The 7,611-nt window shown below is 32.7% G+C and overlaps 1 protein-coding gene across 1 annotated transcript in view; it reads left to right on the top strand.

Annotated features, from left to right (window-relative positions):
• erbb4b (erb-b2 receptor tyrosine kinase 4b) overlaps positions 1-7,611 on the top strand; it is a 1,077,295-nt gene that overhangs the window by 593,035 nt on the left and 476,649 nt on the right. The gene's annotated exons all lie outside the window — the stretch shown is intronic.

Here is a 7,611-nt window from a genome sequence, read left to right as displayed (position 1 = left end):
CGAAATTTAGTCCTACTCTCAAACTTAAGAATAAAAGCTTTTTATCAACGTTCTTAAGTCTAAGAATCACTCCTACTCTCCACGATATTTAAGAGACCTTCAGAGGTGTCTTAAGTGGTTAGGAGTTGCCAGCAGGGGATGGCACTGAGGCGAGAGAGACATGCGCGAACGTTCAGGGAACGGAACAATGTTGTTTTTCTTTTGATGACGAGCAGCTGATCAAACGGTATCGTTTAGACAGAGCGGATATTATTTTTGTCACAGATTTAATACTTTTCGATTCCTTGTTGATTTCTGCATGTGTCTGCAGTGGGCCAGTATATATAGAGCCACCCACACCAGTTTCAAATTAGTTGCCTAATTAATGAATTGGAAAGAAAATGTTATGACAGTAGCGTATGTGTGTGGCCGTGAGGTGAGTGACGTCAGTGAGTGTGTGTGGGCGAGAGAAGAGAGGGAGCGGTAGCGTGAGTGCCGGCGGGGACTAGTTTGTTTTGTATTATTTTGTAGTTTATTGTCAAAATATACACTCCCATTGTCCACTTAAATATTTCCAAGATATTTCTTTATTCTTAGACAACGGATTCCCTTCCGTGATTGGTCATTTCTATGGACACAGAAATGATGTCACCTAAAATTGCGTTTACGGCACATAGTAATGTCGTAATTCAGCTCTGAGTGTGACACTTAAGATTCAGTCCTACACTTCGCTGAAAGTGTGAGTAAGACGCTTGATAACTAACTTTTAAGTGCAGCTTTCAGCGAAGAATTTATTTACTCTTAAGTCAACTCTTAGCAGACTTCTTAGGAGTAATTCTAAGAAGCTTGATAAGTACGGCCCCAGTTCTGCTCAATAAAGTGATGGTTGGAATTCCTGTATGAAAAGTATATTTGGTCACATCATTGATATGATGCCTTCATGAAGAAAACATTGAGATATCGTATTGGATGAATGACACTTTTGTCGCTATACCCAATGTCATGGCTGGTTTTAGGCTAATGGTTAACAGCAGGACTCCAAATTGGATCTTGCATCACTGAAAATACAATTGATGACAATTGTAATAATTTTTCATTTTATTATTAGCGATTAACTATTTGAATGGTAATTTTACAACAAGCCACAATTGCGATTGTTCGATTCAGAATCGATTCTTGATCCAGCACTATTCTTCATTCAACTGTGCAATATATTATTTTGGTCTAAATATTATAATAAAACCATTTAAGAAACAGGTTTTAGGCAATGTTCCCTCTAAATGTTCATGTGTGTGAGCAATTGAAAAAACTGATTCAGACGAGCACACCTGTCTAAAACCTGACTTAATAACAAAATAAATGTCTTATTATAAAAAATCAAATGACAGCAGTCATTTCCGTGAGATTATTTTCTGATATTATTGACCACTTATGATAACAAATGAAACAATCTTGTTTTTCATGAGCTGTGTACTAGTATTGTGTGTCTGGGTGGGGGTCCTGCTTCTGAAAGAATGTCTACCCCTTTCAAAGATCACATTTAGTTCCCCTCAAAACCTTTACATGTTGCACAATGAGATGTAAGCATTGGAGAACGTGTACATTCCTGTAACATTCTGTCTGCAAAATATATATTTTTATGAGCAATTCATGATTAATATCCGTAATTTAAAATGTTTAAAAAATGACAGTAGAATAAGCAAACATCTGATTGGGGAGTCATCGTGCAACAACCTGGAATTTACACTTTGTGTGGTGTTGGAGTTGTCCAACTTTTTGTCTGGCCATAAACAGATCTCTGGCTAATGAGTAAAGTGATGGTTGGAATTCCTGTCCTGCTTAAAGTGTCTCGACAGACGTTACAGAAATTGAACGGTGTTGACTAACGTTGTATTATCTTTTAGGGTCGCTTGTTGTCACCTGTCACTCACAGAGGTGCATTGCAGGGTCCTACAGAGTAAATTGTTGTGTGTTTAATTGGTTTAGAGTTTAGATTGCGCGCGCACTTTAGCGGGAATGTTGTATACAGGTTACAAAAGCTCCTCGTGGCTGCTGACATATAACGTATACACGCAAAGAGATGGCCTAAATAATCGCAAACTTATTCAGCAAGTCCCAGAATGCACTGCAACATCTTCTGTGTTGTCGGTAGCTGTCCAGCTCCCATGTTGTCACTTGTTAGCACTAATGTAGCTAATTTCAATCCATTATAAGATGCCACTTTATGGCGGACCTCAGTGGGCCGGAATTACAGTTTGGAAGTAATTATTTGTTCTCCAATTTGTGAGGGATTATTATGAACATGCTAGGAATTGTTGCCAAGATTGTAAGTGAATCGACTGAGGACTATCTGCCTTTACGCAACGTAGCTCTTGTGAATTTGTGTATTTGCTACTTTCAGTCATGAAAGCCACATTTCAACTGTCACATTACGAGGTCAGCAGAGCCGATAGTGAATAACATTGAGTATTGCTTGCTATTTTATGAGTTTTTGCCTCAGGTTGTAATTAAATAATCTGCTCTTAAAAAGGTACATCTAAGTCAAGTCTGTGATTTATTCATTCTGAATTATCCCTAGACACAAAAGGACAATGGAACTACTTCAGTAGATTATAAAAATTGCATCACCATGGAGACTGAATTGGATTGTTGAAGTGAACATGTCTCCAGGTCTAAATTTACCGAAATCCATTATTACTCGCGGTGTGAATCTTTGGACACCGAACGTTTCGATCCGATTTAAAATTCCTTGGGTGACGATTCAATTTAGAATTGAACCTCGATTCAACATATTCTCAAATCAAACCGATTATTGCAATGTATTATTTGTAGGATTCAGATTAATCACAAGTGATTAGTGGCTTCTATAATTAAAATTTGCTCAAGAAAAGACCCCAATAATTGTACACAATTGCAATTTTATTGTCAGCACGTCATGCAGGAACGTTTTTAAACGTTTGACTTGAATGCACGTCATTGACTTGTACAAAACCTGCTAACAGTTTGATCTAAAGTTCTTCCAGGATGTGTTTTGGAGTGAAATTTGCCAGCGAGACCTCCAGTCGGAGTCTCCTCACTCATTGTTTTATTGACGTATGTATCGATCTGGTCTCTGTATAGCGGTTAAGGTCAAAGAGTTCATACAGTCAGAATAAATTGCATGATTAATCCAAGTGTGTTAATGATAAATAATGATAAATGGGTTATACTTGTATAGCGCTTTTCTACCTTCAAGGTACTCAGTATTTCCACATTCACCCATTCACACACACATTCACACACTGATGGAGGGAGCTGCCATGCAAGGAGCTAACCAGCATCCATCAGGAGCAAGGGTGAAGTGTCTTGCCCAAGGACACAACGGACGTGACTAGGATGGTAGAAGGTGGGGGATTGAACCCCAGTACCAGCAACCCTCCGATTGCTGGCACGGCCACTCTACCAACTTCGCCACGCCGTCCCCATGATGATTGCGTTATTTTTTTGTGATTAATGACATGAGTTAACTTGTTTGTTTTGACAGCCCTTACTAATTGGTATAATAATTATAATATATAGAAATATATATATATATATATATATATATATATATATATATATATATATATATATATATATATATATATATATATATATATATATATATATATATATATATATATATATATATATATATATACACACATACATACATATACATATATATATATATACATATAATATATACATGCATACATACATACATATATATATATATATATATATATATATATATATATATATATATATATATATATATATATATATATATACATAGATCGGAAAATCTGAAAATACTAAGATTACATTTAGAATGTTTTTTGTCCTGCAACATATATTGATATTACTAAGTAAAAATAAAAACATACATTAATAAACAGGGGTGCCCAATCAGTATCATAATTAGTATTCATCCAGATTCTAAATAGATTAGAATTTTTAAAGATCCAATTAAAACATTAAAAAAATTAAAATGAATAAATATATATATATATATATATATATATATATATATATATATATATATATATATATATATATATATATATATATATATATATATATATATATATATATATATATATATATATATATATATATATATATAAATAGATCGGAAAATCTGAAAATACTAAGATTACATTTAGAATTTTTTTTGTCCTGCAACATATATTGATATCACTAAGTAAACATAAAAACATACATCAATAAACAGGGGTGCCCAATTGATATCACAATTCGTATTCATCCAGATTCTAAATAGATTAGAATTTTCAAAGATCCAATTAAAACATAAAAAAAATAAAAATGAATAAATATATATATATATATATATATATATATATATATATATATATATATATATATATATATATATATATATATATATATATATATATATATATATATGTATGTATATGTATATATATATGTATATGTATATATATATATATATAAATATATATATATATATATATATATATATACACATATATATATATATATATATATATATATATATATATATATATATATATATATATATATATATATATATATATATATATATATATATATATATATATATATATATATATAGCATTTCGTATTCATCCAGATTCTAAATAGATTTGAATTTTTAAAGATCCACTTAAAAAAAATATATATATATATATATGTATATGCATATATATGTATGTTTATATTCATCCCGATTCTAGATAGATTTTGATTTTTAAAGATCCAATTTTTAAAATAATACAACAACAACAAAAAAAAAAATAATAAAAAATAAAAAAATAAAAAAAATAAATAAATATATATATATATATATATATATATATATATATATATATATATATATACTATTGGGGTAGAAAATATATATATATATTCATATATATATATATATATATATATATATATATATATATATATATATATATATATATATATATATATATATATATATATATATATATATATATATATATATATATATACTGTATATATATATATATTTTTTTTTTAATTTATTTATTTATTTTTGTTTTTTGTTTTTGTTTTTTTTGTATAATTTTTTTTAAAATTGGGGTATAAAATGGATGGATGGATTTAAAAATTGTTTATATATATATATATATATATATATATATATATATATATATATATATATATATATATATATATATATATATATATATATATATATAATTTTTTTAAATTGGATCTTTAAAAATTCAAATCGATTTATAATAGGGATGAATACAAATTGCAATACGGATTGTGCACCCCTGTTTATTGATGTACGTTTTTATTTTTACTTAGTGATATCAATATTTGTTGCCGGACAAAAAACATTGTAAATGTAATCTTAATATTTTCCGATGTCATTTGCAAACTGAACTAGAAGGACCTGCGCAACAATAGCAAGGTTTTGGGTGCGATAAATAAAGACTATCTTGGTCGTTTATGAGCTACGTTTACAATGTGCTCAATCCTCTTCCACTCGATCACACTTTCTTGTTTTGACGTACACACATGCAACCTTTGTGCCCTTCAGGGCAGCAGCGATAATAGTGTAGTGGTGAGAGGTGAGGAGGAGGAAGCAGATGTCATGGAGTAGAAATGTTTTAGGTGAAGTCCGCTGCTCATGCTGACCCCTTGGCCCTCACTCAGCCTTTCAGGAAGATTGTCTTCCAACACGTTCAGTGCAGCCTTGATAGATGTAAGTGTTTGTGGGGGACTGCACAACTCCCGTGGTGGTACAGTACACTACAACATAGGTCTGGAGTTGCCTCATTCCTGTGAGATTCCTGTGTGTAACTCACACATTAAGAAGCGGGGGTTGGTTAATTTATCCAGGATTGGCTGCAATGTGCTCAAACAACCACCAGGTTGCATCTGTGAGCAGATAATACTGCATCATCTTTTGTTATTTCCGACTTATCAGGTCTTTACATCGAGGAAACGCCACTCTTCTTACAAACCCCAAAACCAGTGAAGTTGACACGTTGTGTAAATCGTAAATAAAAACAGAATACAATGATTTGCAAATCTTTTTCAACCAATATTCTATTGAATAGACTGCAAAGACAAGATACTTAACGTTCGAACTGGAAAACTTTGTTATTTTTTGCAAATATTAGCTCATTTGTAAATTGATGCCTGCAAAATGTTTCAAAAAAGCTGGGACAAGTGGCAAAAAAGACTGAGACAGTTGAGGAATGCTCATCAAACACTTATTTGGAACATCCCACAGGTGGACAGGCTAATTGGGAACAGGTGGGTGCCATGATTGGGTATAATAGCAGTCATTCACAAACAAGGATGGGGCGAGGGTCACCATTTTGTGCACAAATGCAAATTGTCGAACAGTTTAACAACAACATTTCTTGGTACTGGATCGAGCTTGGGCAGGTCTTGGATCAAAATAGATAAACCCTCCCGTCTCCTCCCATCGTACACAGCGGAATTTTCCAAGCCTTTGGCTTGGTGCAACAAAGACAGCTTTCGCCTGTTCACTGGGAACTCAAAGAACGGAAAGTTGTTTGTTAATTTACATAAAATTGTTCTGATATATATATATATATATATATATATATATATATATATATATATATATATATATATATATATATATATATATATATATATATATATATATACTTTTTCTTAACATTTGTTTTTGCTGGCAACATTTTGGCCACTGTCCTGTATTATTTCCACCTCCATTATTCTCTGTGGAGAAAACTGTTTTGAAGTTGTCTTTTTTGGCAGGTTTCGGTTCAACAAATTCAATCTGAGACACACCTGCCAGCGTTTTTTTTCCCCCCACACGACGCACCACTCATTTGCAAAACGGCTCCCTGTGGCGCCACCTTGTAAGGTTCCTGCACCTTTTCATAGCGGGCAATTAACGCGGGTTAATTGAAGGTGCTAATTAAGAAGATAGGGTGCACAGCAGCTAGGGAGCAGGAGGCCACCAAGCGGTATATCTTTGGGAGATGTTATTATTATTACTACACTAAAAGTAATAACACGGCTCCCCAGGGAGGGCAAGACTTTACCTTTGAGATAGAGGGGAAGCTAATGTGAAGCTCTGTGCATACTTTTTTTTGGGGGGAAGGTGCCTGAAACTGATGCCTGCAGGCTCCTTTTTTCTGGGGATATCTTCAAGATGGATGGCTGCCTGTCTCTACCAACCCAAACAGCTTTTTACCAGTAAACAGAGTCCATCTTCCAAACAACCTCCACAGCAGATCGAACAACACCTTGTGATTAATACCTGCATAGTTTGTACCCCTAAAAATCTTTAAAAATCCACCACAATGACCTCAAACTAGGTCAGTCTAAAAAACTGTCAATCTAAATTAGTCTGATTTCTCCAATAGTTCGGCTCCAAATAATCATGGAAACACCTTAATCCGATGATGTTCGGTTTATGAAAAGTCGGACTAACACACTTGGATTATGCGATTTTAAACCAGTATGCGCCAGCCTCAATGTGCGGGTTATAACCCCGGAAGTGTAACATTCAATAAAAACAGCAACCGTTGTAATAAAGAGGAGACTTTTTATTTGCTTCTCAAA

Source organism: Entelurus aequoreus, linkage group LG14 (genome assembly GCF_033978785.1).
Source record: "Entelurus aequoreus isolate RoL-2023_Sb linkage group LG14, RoL_Eaeq_v1.1, whole genome shotgun sequence".
In the NCBI taxonomy this organism is placed as follows: Eukaryota; Metazoa; Chordata; class Actinopteri; order Syngnathiformes; family Syngnathidae; genus Entelurus; species Entelurus aequoreus.
Note: the sequence above shows the minus strand (reverse complement) of the source record. Positions and strands in the feature narration are given on the sequence as shown.